Source organism: Dermochelys coriacea, chromosome 26 (genome assembly GCF_009764565.3).
Source record: "Dermochelys coriacea isolate rDerCor1 chromosome 26, rDerCor1.pri.v4, whole genome shotgun sequence".
Taxonomy (NCBI): domain Eukaryota; kingdom Metazoa; phylum Chordata; order Testudines; family Dermochelyidae; genus Dermochelys; species Dermochelys coriacea.
In genome coordinates, this window is record NC_050093.1 from 9,198,547 (window position 1) to 9,214,804 (window position 16,258).

Sequence of the window (16,258 nt, forward strand, 5' to 3'; positions counted from 1 at the left end):
CCCAAACTTTCCAAAAGCTGGTGTTAGCTCATCTTTTTGTAGTTGGATGACGCCATTATGCACAAAATGCCTCTTACACTCTATTTCCAGTTCTCCAAAACTTAGGTGTTACCATTGGGTTATTTATCTATGCCAAAATCCATAGGCCTCAAGCCTTATGCTAAGTGCTGAGGCCAACATCTTACAGGATACAGGCCTGTAGGTTCCTTCCATTATTGTTGAATATAATAAAGGCAAGCTATCCCTAGGGGGTACAAGTATCTGTACAATACTGTTCAGCAAGAACCTACCAGGCATGTCAGCAAAACAGTTTTGGCATCATCCACCTAATCCATAGCACTTAGCACTGTGGCATCTACGATTCTAACTGGCATTTGTCAAATGACTGTGGGTGGCAAGGCATAGAACATATGCTGAAAGCTCATGTTCGAAGCAATTATACTTTCCAGTGCTTTCTCACCTAGTCTAGATAAAATGATATGGTGAAAACCAATATGGATCAAAAGTGAAGGAAAAACTTTGCACAGTGATCATCTCGATACCCCATGCCAACCAAAGCTGCTTGGGTTTCATGTAACTCTACCATTCTGTCTTCCCTGGGAAAGAAGATGAGGATGATAGAAGCTCCTACTTGTTTCTAGTCTATCTACTAATATGCTTAGAATGAGGGTTCCTTCTCTGCCATTTACAACAGGGTGGATTAGGTCCCTTCTTGGGTAGAGGAACCTGCCTGTGAAATCCTGATCCTCAGTTCTTCTCATCATACAACCTGTCAAATTAAATGGATGACTTTGACCCTGAACATAAGTTGCCTCATTTTGCATAATGTCCATAAAGAACAATGTAATTGCCCAGCCGTTAAGAAAGGCACCGTCAATTATTTCAGGACAATGAAATAACAGTCAAGATATAGAGTCTGAAATAGGAAGGACTCGTGTCTGATGTACAGTTTAAACAATAGTAGTTTTACTTGTCATTCATACCAAATTGCTTTGGGGAGGCGGATATAGACTATTTATAACCTGTCAGTCTCTAGAAACTACAATTATGATGATTTAATTAACACATGGAGAGGCTTCAGGCAATCACATCATTCTAAATTTTAAAAGTAGCACATTTCAGATTCTTGACAATTTAAAACATTAACAAACGCTAGTAGAACCAGGGCAGGAATTTGCTGGCCCTGGTTTCTTTTAAATTATCCATCAAGGCACAATGATAATTAGATGGATGAATAGTAACGAATCAGAGCACTGAACAAGCATTTGGGATTTTGGAGGTCATCAAGTATAAGGGAGAGCTATTTTTAAAAATGAGAACCAAGTTTGAGAAAAAGGGAAAACAACTCAAATCTAGCCAAGGTACTGTACACGTCTACACTATTTTGAAAAATCAGGGTTAGGATAAAGTGAGAAGCAAGGTGTTCTGAGAGAAATTCACCTTTGTGAAGAGGGCTTGACAGGCACCACTCCAGTGACAAATAGTCCTTGTGCTGACTCTCTGCAATTGTGGGATGGACCTTCAGTTAAACAAGTTAAATGGACATACAAGTGTGAAAAGCAGAGTTGTCCCTTGGCTAGGGCACTGGAAAAGGTCTCTGAAAAGTTGGGTTCTATTCCTGGTTCTCCCACTGAGCTATTGTGTCAGGCTGGGCAAATCACGTTACCTCGTGTGTCTGTTTCCCTTCACATCCTGTGTCATTCTCGTTTACGTAGATTGTCAGTGCTCCAATGCGCTCTTATTACATGTTTGTACAGTGCCTAGTTCAATGATTTCAGTTGGAGCTTTTAGTCAGTACCTTAACAGAAATAATAATAATATGATTATGTTGAGTTTTTCTGCAGTGCTTAAACTCGTTTCTAACTTTTTTTTTATTAACTTTCTATTGCAGGCTTGTTAAATAGCATCTGAGGAGTCTCTGTCTTCTGAACTAAAGAATTTCAATCCAGTGGCTTGTTTACTGAAATGGGTAGAGTGTATGCCAGGCTTAGGGCAGAAATTTCATTATTTTTTGTCTCATTGTCTTTGCATAAACTCTGGATGAAGGTCTCTTTTAATAAGATCATACAATGTGCTTTTCTGACAATATATATCATATCAGTGGTTTTCAACATGGGGGTCCGCAGACTACGCCTAAGATTTCCAAAGGTTGTCCACACCTCCGTTCAAAATGTTTTAGAGGTCCCTAAATGAAAAAAAAGGTGGAAAACCACTGTGTTAAACCTATTGATCGTACTTGAAAATTTCTGCACGCTGGATCTGTGTTCTGCCCTTTGCAGTGAAGTCAAGGACACACAACACACCCACAATAAATGTAACATTCAGCACGGACACTTAAAAACTTGCAAATCAGGCAAAGGTTTCTAACCATCTGAGCAGTGAAGCTCTGGAACAGCTTTCCAAGGGGAGCAGTGGGGGCAAAAAAACCTAACTGGATTAACGACTGAGCTTGATACGTTTGTAGAGGGGATAGTATGATGAGATTGCCTACAATGGCATTCAGGCCACTGGCAACTGCCAGAAGCAAAAATCCCCAACTGCTAGAGATGGGACACTAGATGGGGAGGGCTCTGAGCTACTACAGAGAATTCTTTCCCAAGTGTCTGGCTGGTGGGTCTTGCCCACATCCTCACGGTCTAACTGATCACCATATTTGGGGACAGGAAGGAATTTTCCTCCAGGTCAGACTGGCTGAGACCCTGGGTTTGGTTTTTTTTTTTTTTTTTTTTTTTTTGCCTTCCTCTGTAGCATGGGGCACGGGTTACTTGCAGGTTTAAAGGAATGTAAATGGTGAATTCTCTGTAACTTGAAATCTTTAAGCCATGATTTGAGGACTTCAGTAACTCAGCCAGAGGTTAGAAGTGGGTGAGGTTCTGTGGCCTGCAATGTGCACGAGGTCAAACTAGATGATCACGAAGGTCCCTTCTGACCTTAAAGTCTAGGAGTCTATAACATTCTGTAGTGTTGTATAGAGGCAAACTGTAATGACAATAGAACTCGACAAATTTCAGAATCAAAATCAAAACTCAGTTATTCAGTTTACCTTTCCCTCATTTGGTTCTTCTCACACAGACAACACTTATTTACATGCATACAGACATGACAAACAATAAAATTCCCTACCAACAAATGAAGTTCTTTCTCCCACAGACTGACAAGGAAGAAAGACAGTTATTTTAATTTCCATTTTTAAATCCTTAGGCAGCACTCAGATACTACAGAGTAGGGAGACATTTAAATAAAAGAAAGAAAGAAAAAAAAGGATTACATGACTATGCTCCATGCACTTGCATTTCAGAAAGAAAGAAAGAAAGAAAGGAAGGCTAGCTAGATTGTTAAGGCTACTAGGATCATCTAGTCTAATTTCCTGCATAACATGGACCATATAATATTACCCAGCAAACCTTGGTAATCATAGAATCATAGAATATCAGGGTTGGAAGGGACCTCAGGAGATCATCTAGTCCAACCCCCTGCTCAAAGCAGGACCAATCCCCAATTTTTTCCCCAAATCCCTAAATGATCCCCTCAAGGATTGAACTCGCAACCCTGGGTTTAGCAAGCCAATGCTCAAACCACTGAGCTATCCCTCCCCCCCTAGAATATCAGAGTTGGAAGGGACCTCAGGAGGTCATCTAGTCCAACCCCCTGCTCAAAGCAGGGCCAATCTCCAATTTTTGTCCCAGATCCCTAAATGGCCCCCTCAAGGATTGAACTCACAACCTTGGGTTTAGCAGGTCAATGTTCAAACCACTGAGCTATCCTCCACCTTTGCAAAGGGCTTTTATGAAGGATCGATCCATCTGTCAGGCAACTGAAAAGAGTTTTGTTTATTTTAAGGAGGACCACAGTCAATACACATATTCTCAAAGTTCAACCCTATATTTCATGTCAAAATCACTCAGATAAATAAGGGGGTTAGAGTGGATGGGGGGGGGGGAGAGAAATATCATATCAGTTAGCCATGATTTAAGTAAGCAAAAATTATCAGTTGGAGAGTAGTTGGACTAGTAGGGTTCCACTGGAGATCAGCATTCTGAGATGCTGCACCTGGAGATGCGGGAGCTACACCATACTGAATGAACATCTGGAAGCAGCTTGCCAATTCCTTTCTATTTTTCCAGCAGAGGGGACTAGAGGATGGAATGTAACACTTAACTTCTCCCCTCACCCCCAAGCTTTTGCCTTCAAGCTTGACTTAAAACTAGTCATTATCTGTTTATAGCAGATGGTAGTGTAAAGTAAAAGCAGGCTGTTGAATCAAAATGAGCATGTTGTTCCTATCCATATGCTTTGATCGAAGGAGAAGCAATGGGATAAATATGAGACAGGTCAGCTTTTCGAAGCTTCCTTCCTTAATTTCAGCTGCTTAGGTATTTGTTTTCCTCGTAGCTTACTATACCAAGAGCGAAATTCAGCCCAGGTTCTGTGCAGCTGTCCTCAAATGCAGACCCAGGTGTTGGAAATGAATGGAAGTTACAGTGAAGCAAAGGGCCCCAATCTCTCCTTTGCAGCTCACAGGGGATCTGAGCAGGTTAAAATTCATGTGGAACTGGTTCAAGAGCAGACACAGCTAGGGCAGCTGAATGGTGAGGGAGGTGATAAGCTGAGTCAAGACAGACAATTGTGGCAGAAGCAGATGAATGCAGTATTGCCTGGTTTACCTGAAAGAGTGTATGGGTGGAGGCTGATGCTATGAAAGGCCAGATCAAAGATACAGGAATGGCAGAGCTGCAGAGGGCTTTGTAGGTGAAGACAGGAATTTGAGGGTGTATCTACACTGCAATTAAAAATCTGCCACTGACTTGGGCTCAGACTAAGGGGCTGTTTAACTGCAGCGCAGATATTCAGGCTTGGGCTTCAGGACCCTGCGAGATGGAAAGGTCCCAGAGTTCAGGCTGCAATCTGAGCCCGAATGTCTACAATTAAACAGCTTTGCGGCCCAAGCCCCATAAGCCCAAGTCAGCTGGCACAGGCCAGCTGCAGATGTCTAACTGTAGTGTAGGCACACCCTTGGATGAAGAACGAGGAGTCAGTAATGTGATGTGGCCAGGTCTGCATGATTATTATCTGTACCACAGTAGTGCCTCGAAGCTTCAACCAAGATTGGAGCCCCATTGCTGGAGGTGCTGTAGAAACACATTATAAGAGAGTCCCTGCTGCAAAAAGCTCAGTCTTCATAGATAAGACAAAGGGCGGGAAGAGAAACAAAGCATGGACAAGAAGAGACTTATGGTGCAGGTCAATGGCAGATCCAAGAGCCAAATGCCCATGACCCGAGTTCTTGATTCTTCCTGACAAACTCCCCATACTTTGGGAACACTTCAGTGTAGGGTTTTGGCCTAGAACCATCTCTATTAGGAAGATGCAACATATGTCAGTGTTATTTAACTGAAAAGGAATTTGTTTTGTACATCACTGATCAAAGAAATAATTTAGAAAGACCGTTCTTAGTTTCTTTATTTTTAACTGAATACAGAATGAGTGAAAGGAGGCAAGTAGTCAGGCCTTGAGACTAAAGAGGTGGTAGATAGAGCTCTGGTCCATGACCGTAGAGCACTGAGCTCTATTTCCAGTTCTGCCACTAGCCTGCTCGGTATCAGTAGGCAAGGGGTATCACTTCTGTGCCCCAGTTTTCCTTTTCTATACAATGGGGATAATGACACTTACCTAAAATAAAGTGCTTTGAAAGCTACAAATAGAAAGTACTATATAAAAAAGTAGGTATTTTATAGCTATAGAACAGATACAAAACGGGCAACAGCTAGTTCAAGAATTCACACAAAAGTCTTGCCAACATGACCCTTGCCTAACTCAAAAGGGTGACTTGCCACAGGCAGTTCAGTTCATGGCCACAGGGTCCTTCATCTCTGTGCTGAGACTGTCTATATCAGGAGTTCTCAGCCTTTTTCTTTCTGAGGCCCCCCTCAACATGCTATAAAAACTCCACAGCCCGCCTGTATCACAACAATTGTTTCTCTCCATATAAAAGCTACAGCTGGCATTAAGGGATAGGAAGCAGGGCAATTGCCCAGGGGACCATGCCACAAAGGGCACCATGAAACTAAGTTGCTCAGGCTTCAGCCCTGGGCCCTAGCGAGTCTAACGCCAGCCATGCTTTGCGGACCCCCTGAAACCAGCTTATGCCCCCCAGGGGGACCCAAACCTCTGTTTGAGAACCACTGGTCTACATGGCAAATACATATTTAGTCCTCATTATTCCCAGGGACTTTAATATTTGTAGCTGTCATACTTTTAAGACTGAGGTATTTTTTTTTAATTTACCTTGTTCTAACGAAACCACTTTAATGCAATGCTTAGAAAGCATCCCCCAATCCAGTTTTCAGTGTTTTTTTTTCCCCTTTAAACTACACAGAACTTTCCAACAAGTTCAGATGATGCTATTAGGAACTGTTGTTTAGGTGAAGTCATCTTGACATCAGAGATACTGACTTAAATCACAAAGCTTTTAGAGAGGATTTAGTGCATTTTTAATCACTATGAACTTCCAGTGCCCTACCCAATGACATTTCAGCGTATGGCTACATCAGGGGTTTTCAACCTTTCTCTTTCTGAGCCCCTCCAACATGCTATAAAAATTCTATGGCCCACCTGTGCCACAACAACTGTTTTTCTGCATATTCAGAAGATTAAAAGCCCAGGCCAGCGGTAGGGAGTAGGAAGCAGGGCAAACGCCCAGGGCCCTACACCACAGGCACGGTAGCTGATTATAGATCATCATTATCTCCTGGTCTTTCCATCCTTCCCTCATCTTGGACAGTGCCTTCTTTTCAGAGACAGCCTGGCAAGAATAATGCTGAGATCTTCAGCAGTTAGAGCTTTCCACTTCCGTGCATTCTCCCCACGCAGCTTCATGGTAACAAGGCAAAACTAATTCATTACAGAGTCCACCCACATAGGCTAATACTCCCCAGCCCCCACACTCCAGGTCTTGGATAGCTGTAAACTCGCTGCTAGGTAAAGTGGCAGGAGCTCCTCGGAATTCACTGGGAATTGATCCATTTTGTTTTTTTGTATACACAGGGAGGGCTACAAACAATCTAGCTTATTTGGCTGCAGCACAGACAGATGTGATAAAAGCTGATTAGTGTCTGAAATGTTTACCACTGCAACCCATCTGTGTTCAGTCCTAAAATACCTGGCTTGAAATGGCCAAGTACCAGGAAGTCAATGGTGCTGTAAACAAAGCGTACAGGAATTTTTCATGTCAAAATGTTTATCTATAGGACTGATCACATATTTATTCTGTGTAACTCTTGCCTGTAACTCATACGGGTTATGATCTACAGATATCTATCATTAGATAATTATCACACACATGCAGAGCTGAGATTTGAACCCTAGAGTCTCAGCTTCAAAAGTCACATGACTACTACTTGAGTTAGAAGAAAGGTTCTTTAGCTGGACACAGAGGATAAGGGACCCATCTACTAGGACAGCATCATACATTCATGTAGAGGAAGACAGCACGTGGACAATGGTAGGTCAGAGCCAGAGTTTTAGATGGGGATCTCAAAATTGTCTCAGTCAGAAATAGTAACCAGTTAATAGCCCATTTCCAAGTGGCCCTCAGTGCTCTGTTGGCTGCTGTTTCGGAGACCTTTGCTGGAACACCATTGCTGCTTCCCTCATCTGGAAGAACTACTCTGCAATCATCAGATGGGAATGGCACATGGGAATAACATGAAGGTAAACTTCAGTTGGATTTGTTTTTCTCGTTTTCCTGAGAAAGGCAAGGCCCCAATTATGGCAACAGCAGAAAGCTACTGTCCATGTTCCAGTCCTTGATGTTCAGGGCATCAGCAGAAATGTGCCCCTGTTAAAACTTCACCACGATTTTGAAGGCAAGGTTGGGCACTTTCTTTATCACCAGTGGAGCGCAGCCTCACTTTGGATACTAATGACCACCCTACATGGATCATGAGAAAGGTCTGAAACCCAAACCTTCAGCAACTTAGCACAGATCTTTACCACATGAGCTACAGAACTAACTCTCTCAGTCAGAAATCGTAGTAGACTTCTCTTCCAGTGGACCAGCCAAAAAAAGGAAGGATGCAGCACACACTTGTCTAGTCTGTTACACACAATCATCCTTGCCACTCTATGAGAGGCAAACGTTAGCCTTTGGCACGGTACAGATGGTAGAGAGTTCCAGAAAATCTCAAAAAACATTCCTGGGAAGGACAACTCTCCTGATCCTCCTACAAGGACTGTAAGCCACATCTCCCCGCTCCAGAAGTCAAACTCTGAGCTATACTCAATAGGCCTTATTCTCATTGACACCGAGTCCCCTTTACACCTCACTAGCAATGTACAGAAGCTACACAATGGGTGTAAATTACATTTAATTCACCTCACACTGGCAGGAGCGATGCGGAGCAAACAGGCCATAGTGTCACTGAGTGTCAGGCCCTGTATATTATTCAAAGAACTACAGCTGAACAATATTTCCAGCCACAGGACACGTGCTAATGAGCTTGTTTGCATTCTTTACAGAAAGCATTTTTATTTTTCAAGGGAAAAACAAACTCATAGGTTCCACAAATTTCACCCTTCTTCTGTGAACATTTTCCCTCTAGCCTGAGCTGCATCATGGGCTTAAAATGGAAAAAAAATAGTGAAAATACTGGCAGCACATCACAGGCTGCAGCAGAGGGAGAAGAAGGGGAAGAGAGAAAAGGATGTGAGAGATGAAGAGGGCAAGCTGCACAATTCCACCAACACAGGGATTTTTCATGGGTGATTATAATAGGAGTGCAAATATTTTTCTTCTTGGACAAAGCTTTTCCAATACAGAGTCCTATCTGTTTCATCAGTCCTTACCATGTATAAAACACACGTGGTATTTCTAATACTAAGGGGGGGATGATTATAGGAAGAGAAACCACACCCGTGATTTTCCACTGACCAGTGCAGGAATGTTTTATAAGTAGGGAAGGATTTGGTGCACTTTGAGAGCTGCAGGTTATTTAATTATCAACCTCTGATTGATAAATATTGGCAAGAGCATATTGGATGCAACGTCGTTAGACAGAAAGGGCTGCCGAGTGGTTAGGGTACCACTGTGGACTTGGGACACCTAGGTTCAAATTCCTTGCTCCACTACAGGCTTCCTGTAGGAGCTTGGGCAAGTCAGTGTGTGCCTCAATTCCCCATCTGTATAATGGGGAGAATAGCACTGGCCTCCCTCACACGGATGTTGTGAGATTAAATATCATGAGGTGCTCATATACCTTGCTAACAGGGCTCATGTAAAGTACCATGGTCTTCTCTCCAGAGCATCACCACTGAGAAATGATCTCTCTACTGGATGATGTCTGTAGTATCAGGCCTTTTCCTGTGGGAAGAGGCAGAGAGGAGTCTGCCATGGGACACTACCTTGAGCTACTTCTCCTCATGCATTTACGCTTTAAAAAAATCCAAGAAACTCTTCTTTGCAATTGAAGGCCCCATCATTTCAGACCCCCATTTTTCATTCAGCTTTATACAAAAGGAAACAAACAACAGAGTGGGATTTTCAGGGGCTCAGCGGTGCACACAGTTTAGCCCACATTTTTAGAAGAGTTCAGCTCCCACTTAAATACCTAAACAAGGACCTAATATGATTCTCAAGAGAGTTCTACATCCAGAAGCTGCCAATGTGGTACATATGGCCAGACTTTCAGAAGCACGATGATGCTTTTGAAAATCCAGCCACTTACTATGATGCTTAAACAGGAGCTGAGCTCATTTAAAAACATGGCCTCATTTTTAAAACTGTGCACTTAAATATCTGGCCCAGAGCATGTATAACTACAGACTCTCCCTAGTGTGTTGTTGACATTCTAATGCATAGGCTTCCTTTCTCAAAGCACCAATTCCTACAACTGGGCCAAATCCCGAGGACCTTTCCAAGACTTACCCTGTCTTCACTCAGACAACCTTCCAATCGGTTTGAGCTTGAGGTCGTCTGCCTGCTGCAGTACCCTGCAACATTAAAAATTCTCACCTCCTTCATACAAGCCAGCACTTATACATTGAAACATTTTCCATGGGAAATATTTCATTAAAGAGAACCACATTATTTTTCTCCCCATTCGATTTCCTCATGCAAACACAGAGCCTTTTCAGGAGCATCTGCATTTTGCAGGAAGTGAAGTTTCACCATTTGTACTGGTGAACATGACACATGCAGTGGGGAAGATGGCAGCCAAACCACAATTAGCAGAAAAAGACCAGGAAGCACAACAGTTGAACAGGGGTGCAAAGAACCTAAATTCATTATGTCCATTCTCAGATACTCCAACAAATATTAATCATAAAGGGAATCATTATCTTTGGCCGTATCTAGAATGATGCCTTCAAAGGGTTTCGATGCTAACAATGGCAGCCTCCTTGCTCCAGTCATCTCTTGACCCTCTCATTTCTATGCCATTCTTTAGGTATGGAATACCCTTTTGTCCCACTTCCCCAAGCCACTATCCTCTCTGCAGTCAAACCCTTGCTGAAGATTCCCTCCACAAGAAGCAAACAAACAAGAATTAAGAGCAACAATTGTTTCAAGCCCTACAAGTTATTCCCTTCTTGGGGTTTTCCATTGTGTTTAATTTTCTCTCTGTTTTATGCCATGATCCTACAAAGGCACATATTTCCCATGATATATGTGAGCAATCTCACTGATGCCAAGTTAAGCACACATTAAAATCTTTGCAGAATTACAACTTTAGACTGTAATAGGACCTTAATATGTGTGTCTTATATAAACATTGTTGGTGCTTAAATAAATAGATAGTAAATGTCAATGGCATGTCAACATTTCCCTCTAAATTAGGCTTAAAAGGCATAGGTCCATAGTGTCTCAACTGGTGCGCATACGTTAGGATTCCTTTAGTCTAAGTCTATCCTTTTCCAATAGCAAGAGTAGAGGAGATGAAATTCTGAATGAGTATTATTTAATGTGACTGATTTAGTATGTATCATTGAAAATGACAAATGCCTTGGCTTTCACCCCAGTGAAAGGCACAGGAGCATAATGCAGATGATATTCTTCTACCTGAACAGGTGGGCTTGTTTGTCAACTGATGAAATGTGGTTAGACTGCAAAGAGAATTGGCAGTGGCATTGTGAGGTTCTAAGTCTATTACAGCTCACTGCTTTTCATATCAGCTGTGGGCAGTTTACAATGAAAATATATGTAACTGCAGCCTCGCAAACTTGCCCTGAGATTCATAAGTCAAGTTGGGTTCTTCCCTTCTCGGACATCACCGTATGTTGTGCAGGCCAAATGAAGCCTTTATTTACTACCATGTGATTCCAGGATCTTCAAATTATTCCCCTAGTGACACTTAAGTAGTCCTGTGTGCCTTCAATGGGATAAGGAGGGACATGGATCAGTGTTCATGTCGCACTCCCTGTCAGTACCCAGCCCAGGCAAGCTAATGCTCCAACCAACTGACTAAATTTGGTGATGAATCCTGGTCACGTGCCACCTGAGGCATGTTGCGCATATGCTAAGAAGAAGAATGGAATAGGATCATCTACCTCACTGGAACTCCAGGAACATCTCTCTTGAAGATGCACAAGAATTTTGAGCAGGGGTGGGACTAGATGACCTCCTGAGGTCCCTTCCAACCTTGATATTCTATGATTCTATGAATTACTAGACTCAAGTTCACTCAGTTATAGCTGCATTACCTTTGCATGGCTAACGGGAGTAAAAAGCAGTAAAGTCTTGGTTTTGTCACCAAAGAATGCAGATAGTTCTCTCACACAGGGGGGCAGACCTGATGAGGCTATTTTTACATAAGAACTTAAACTTATCTTTAAAAATAAGGTTCTTTAGTCTTTACAGAGGTTTTTGCTAACCAGAATTAAGTCGGTTATTAAAGGTTAAATTTATTCATAAGAACATAGGAACGGCCATACTGGGTCGACCAAAGGTCCATCTAGCCCAGTATGCTGTCTTCCAACAGTGGCCAGTGCCAGGTGCTCCAGAGGAAATGAACAGAACCGGTAATCATCATGTGATCCATCCCTTATTGCCCATTTGCAGCTTCTGGAAAACAAAGGCTACAGAAACCATCCCTGCTAATAGCAAATGATGAACCTCTCCCTCCATGAACTTATTCCTCCACAGAAGTCCTGCACTAGGCCTACATACATCACTTATGTCCCAATAGCTGGCCTATTTCCAGGGCTAAAATGGAACTTAACTAGCGCATAGACCTTGTGTTAAGTACCTGCATGGGGGTGAGCAGTAGTAGGTGAAGAAACTTCTGCTAGAAGTGGGTTTTTTGTTTTGTTTTTTGTAGCAGGGTTCCATCTCAACGTGTATTTGCATGGGACATGTTATGTGCATCATAATACAGTTTGGCTGATAAAATTGCCTTTTCACTGTAGAGGTGTGAACAGTAGTGTACAAATGAGAGAGATGAAGTATGTGCACACACAGGTGTTCAACGCAAATGCCAAAGGAAGCTAGCTGCAGTCTGCTAACAGAGTGGTAGGAGCAAAATCATAAGCCTTGCCAGATAGCCAAGTGGAACACTTTGGGCCAGGTGTAACCAATTATATACCATTGATCCCGGTGGAGTTTCACCCATTTATAACAGGTTTGAATTTGGCTCTATATTTGTAAAACTGGAAGTAAAATTCTCCTTGTTTCACTTAAACAAAAAAAAGGCCATTTTGAAAATGTGGGCAAGCAATTTACTCCCCTATTTACAGGATACGGTCCTGATTCCGTAGACCACTTAAGAACATGAGCTGCTTTAAGGGTGTGAATAGTCCAGCTGGAGTCAATGCATCTCCTGATCTGCTTAATTGCTCTGCTACTTAGGGCCTAAATGAGTACCCAGGTGCCTTGTGTCAGTGCCAGTTATGTATGAGCAAATATGGCATCTGTATCTGTAGTTTAGCTAAAAAGAAAAGGAGTACTTGTGGCACCTTAGAGACCAACAAATTTATTTGAGCGTAAGCTTTCGTGAGCTACATCCGATGCATCCGTTACATCATGATACATTTAGTGAGATGCATCCGATGAAGTGAGCTGTAGCTCATAAAAGCTTATGCTCAAATAAATTTGTTAGTCTCTAAGGTGCCACAAGCACTCCTTTTCTTTTTTGCGAATACAGACTAACACGGCTGCTACTCTGAAACCTGTAGTTTAGCTGGGTACATCTAATTATGGGATCCGTACAGCAAAAGCAATAGGTGACCTGACAGAGCCTATACAGCCCTAGCCCAGGCTTGGAAATCATCTTCTAACTCCCAGTGTTAGAACATGCCAGCACATTTCCCAGGTTATAATGCAACGAGGTCATTAATTCATCATTTCCTTCCTGCAGCACACACATTTTTCAAGTGCAGAGACGGTTGCTTTTGCTTTTAAGGGTTTTTGGAGGCAGACAAAGATTTAAAGGGAAAAAATAGTAAAATCAATAAAAAAACGTTGAGTAACTTCAATGTGTCCTTAAAAATATTAGCACTTTATTATGAGAACTTGACCTTCTTTTCCCTCTAAATCTTTCTTCTTTGCAAAAGCTGAGCTTGGGCACAAGGAATGAGCCAGTCAGACCTGTGGGAATTGATAGCCCTGAGTTATGACTCTCTCTCCCTTACAAAATATGAGTCCTTTCAGAAGTATATCTGCCTGAGTATTTAATTATTAATAATATATTCCATTCCCATTTCCCCCCAATTATGAAACCTTTTATTGCTTAAGATACTATGATTTTTATTTCCAATTTATAAGTACTGCATGGTGCATATCTACTCTTTTACAAATGGAACTTGGTAGCTATGGAGACGAAGAATGTTAAATCCAAGTCAAGGAAGGGCTTATTGAGGCTACATGTGTCTTCAATGATCAGGTGCTTTAATGTGTCCCTGAGACTTCTGCACTGAAACAGCTAGTGTTCAATAAGTCATTGTGCAAATACAGGGCCAAATTCCCAGCAACTGTAAACTGAAGTAGCTTCATGGATTTCAATGTAGATTCACTGATTAACACCAGCTGATTATCAGGCCCATAGAATACACAGTCTATAGCCTGAACCTTGCCAACATGCACATGCTTAACTTTACTCACATGAGTAGACGCACTGAAGAAAATTATTATTTAATATTTGCATTGCAGTAGCACCTGAAGTCAGAGAATGGTGCTCCAGGGCACTAGGCGTTATATAGGCAATAACAAAAAGGCAGCCCCTGCCCCAAGCCACTTACAATCCAAGTATAAAACTAGAGACATTAGCTACAAGAAGAGATGTAAGAAACAGAGAGATGGAGCCCATGACAACAGCAAGATATTAGTGAGTAGCAGGAAAAGCAGTGGCTGCCACACACCAGTTGCCCAGCCATTGTCTATTGTGTTGTTAGCATCACAGCACAGGTGAACTTTAAGGAGAGATTGAGAATAGGACCGTTAACATGAACAAAGGTTATTAGTGTCTTTGGAAGATCATGACCCATGTGATTAATTGCGGTCAACCTTGGCTGAAATAACAAGTCTCATCATGAACGTAGGGCAAGATTTTCAGCCTAGCTCCACTGAAGTTAATGGAACCACACCAATTTACATCAGCTAGGATCTGGCCTGTAGATAGTTCCTCTACCAAACTGACCCTGGATTCTCCTCTTCAATATTCTTCAAGACTGGATTGTTATTTAGTGGTAAAAAATATCACTCACCCAACTAAGCAAGAAACACTGGCTAAAGCTGGAGCTACATTGACTTTCAGCAGCTGAAAATCTAGCTCACTACATGAGACTGCATTTAAAGGGAGTGCAAATGTTCCAATTAAATGTCATCACTGCTTCTATGCCTCTGAATGTCTATAGTTTGACTATGAACATTCAGTTATCAAAGCCTTCTAACTGCAGGATAAGATTTGAAAATGTGTTGTCAAAAGTTATGTTGCCTTTGCCATCTTTTATAACAAACACTGGCAAGGCAAATGGTTTGAAAATCTTGCTTAAATGATTTTGTTTAGCAAAGCAATCTGTTGTATCAAACAGATACTAAAACATTGTATTGCAAGCAGGTGACCTCTGTTTGGTTTATAGCAGCCTCACCATGACCTGACTCAGCCGTTAATTTTGCATTAAGATCAACTGCAGCATGAAGAAATTATGCCATATAAACACTGTGTTTATTGCCCAGAGAAGACCCACACCTTTCAATTTGGATGCCATGATTTCACCAGTGTAATTTATTTTCAAACCTAATATATATATAGCATCTTCTATGCACTAATGCCATTATAGTAGTTCCTTTGATTTCAATAGGCTTTGAATCATGCATTAGAGTGACCTAATTCTCCTCTGAGTTACTCTGGTGTAAATAAAAAGGATCACTGAAGTTAATGGAACTACACAGGTATAAAACCTCCGTGAGAAGAGAATTAGACCTTGTGAGTCAAACTGCACTCCCAGTGCCCCCAGTGCAAACCCAGAGTAATTCCATTGACTTAAATTGTTTTCCACCGGTGTTGCTGGCAGCAGAATTTGCACCTTCTTTCTCAATTAGTTTTGATGGCAATGATGGATAGAACGGGTCATTCATTTTCAACAGGGATGTTGCTCTAAGAAAAATAACCACGAATCACAGCCTTTCACTTTTTCTCATCAGCCTCTTTTAGTCCAACATGTTCCAAAAGCAAGTGGTGATTTTGGATGCCCAACTTGAGACACCATAAAGGGGCACTATTTTCAGAAAGTGTGGAATAACTAGCCTCTAAAAATCAGGCCCTTGGAAAGTATCTCCAGTTGGTCACCAAAATCACTATCGACTTTAAAAAAATACTTGGCCTTAATCTTTAAACATGCCTGGTTTTCAAAGAGACTGGCCAAACTCTCTTCTGATTTCAACCTGACCCACTGACGTCAGTGGAAATATGAGGGATGTGAATCAGGCACAATACAAACTTAACGTTTCCTGTTAGGGTGTCCATAACAACAATGGTCCACCACTGTTTTAACACCAGTAGAGCGCACACAACATTAAGTTACCAAGTATTAGTTGCTAATAGGACACACTGTAAATGCAGAAATCCTTTTTACTGTGTATAAATGAGCCGTGGTGATCAAAAGCAACCCCCCTTTCTATTTATCCACGTTCGAATAATTACAGAAAATGTCTGACAGCTCAACTTTAAGCTGACAAAGTTAAAGAACCTGGGACACAGACAATGATGGCTATTCCTGCCTGTATCTACCAAACACTCAGAACCGAAGTGACACATGGCGTAAGAGGGTA

General features: G+C 41.8%; 1 protein-coding gene across 10 annotated transcripts in view; it reads right to left on the bottom strand.

Moving 5' to 3' along the window:
* The window catches only part of LRRTM4 (leucine rich repeat transmembrane neuronal 4), a 1,004,432-nt gene that overhangs the window by 364,096 nt on the left and 624,078 nt on the right, over window positions 1-16,258 (bottom strand). The gene's annotated exons all lie outside the window — the stretch shown is intronic.